Genomic DNA, 1,921 nt, shown 5'->3' with positions numbered 1-1,921 from the left:
AGAGCGTTGCATTGGATCGTAATGATGATAGGCCATGCCAGGAGAATAGAGGAGTAGGCCGAAGAGGTGAACTTGATGCGCATAGGGAGTCGTTGTCATCCACTTGGCGAACGAGCTTGGAAGAGAAAATTATTGATAGGTCAATGAAGGAGTCTAGACGTGAAGCTACCAAATATGAATATCAAGGTACATTTGAAAACTAAAATTCTAGTAGTTGTGATATTATATGTTGTTGGTGTTTTAAAGTTGGGCATGATACTAGACAATGTCCACGTAAGGAGCTGACAGTAGTAGATTCGTCCGTTGAGATTGAATTTCAAATTGGAGTTGAGTATGAACTTGGAGATGATGCTGTAGTGGAGCCTGAATTTGAATTTGATGTTGAGAAAGTTTTTGTTGATAATATTCCAACAGTTGATGAGTCGAATGGTGTTGGACGATACACAGTGGAGGCTAAATCATTAGGTGGGAAATAAGTGCCTAATTTTTCTACTATGGAGGAAGAGAATTTGAAAGAAGAAATTTAAAACATATTTCTTTTGATCAATTGAAATTTATTGAACTGAGTGAAAAAAAATGTGATATGGTCGAAAGAAAGAGTGAACAAAAAGTGAGGTGGCCACAGAGATTAGAAAAAGGAAAAAGAAAATGAGGCCAAAAGAAATCATGGCCAGGCATGGCGTACAAATGATTGGAAGGAAGTTCAAGGAAGCATTGCATGGACTCATGAGCAATTGAGAAGAGTTGGCAACCAAGGTTCCAAGCCTCGAAGGGTTCGTGATGCATGGAAATGAGCTTGGGGGGGCCATAAGATCGTTGTGCGAGTTAAGTGGAAAACAGAAGCCTCCGCGTCCGAGCAGTCAATCCTACGCCCGAACGCCAAACTTACCGTATAGGAACTGAATTCTAGAACACTCGGGCCCGAGCGGTAAAATCTTATCGCCCGAGCGTGACCAATCCAAAATACTCTGCGCTCGAGCGGCTAGAATCTCGCGCCCGAGTGCGCCCACCTACGGAAGATTTGATCTTTACCTAGTTTAGAGTCTAGTTAATTAGATAATTAATTTTGAGTATCTTTTCATTTGTAAACATATATACACGATTTGATGATTATAAACAATGAATTAACTTATGAATGAATATTGATGAGTTTTTCTCTCAAATTTCAAAATTTGGTTTTGTATACATCTTTGTGTGTTTCTCAAATCAAACTTATCAAAATTTAATTTTTGCGTTTGTCGATTTTTTTCACTCAGATTGTCAAAGATGAGTTCTTTGAAGGTTCACTTGAATTTGGATTGTTATCTTCGTAATATTTGTTTTTAAGTTCTTCGTAATTTAGATGTAAATATTACACATTTACTTGATTCAAAAAGATCGGGACAACACAATATTTTCTTTGTTTCATCAAATCGAGGGTGTGACTCCGTTTTAAAGTGCGTTTGCTTTTCGGGTCGAAAATCGCATCATATTTTTTGTGGCTAAAACTGATTTGATTAAATACATGCTTAATAGACACATTCTCTCTGATAGAATTGGTAAATGATCTTAGCATTGACCGAGTTTGCATTGATCTACTATCCTCAAAAGCCAATGAAAGGCCAGACCATCTCTAATTTTTTGCATGATCACACTTCACTCGATGACTTTATTAAGATCATAATGTGTTTCAAGTTTGTGGAGTGGGAGTTCAATCATGAGAACTAAAATTCGATGGATCAAGTACATAAAAAAACCGGAGCTGGTATTGGGATCACCTCCCCAAGAGGTGTGAAAAACACTCTATCTATTAATTTGGGTTTTCCATACACCAAAAATCAAGAGGTAGTGGTCCTCGGACATGAAATTCTGAAAAAATTAGGAGCAAAAGTGTTGTTGATATCGGGGTATTCACATATGGTACACAAACAACTGTCAGGAA

This window comes from Primulina eburnea, chromosome 7 (genome assembly GCF_022965805.1).
Source record: "Primulina eburnea isolate SZY01 chromosome 7, ASM2296580v1, whole genome shotgun sequence".
Lineage (NCBI taxonomy): Eukaryota > Viridiplantae > Streptophyta > Magnoliopsida > Lamiales > Gesneriaceae > Primulina > Primulina eburnea.
Note: the sequence above shows the minus strand (reverse complement) of the source record.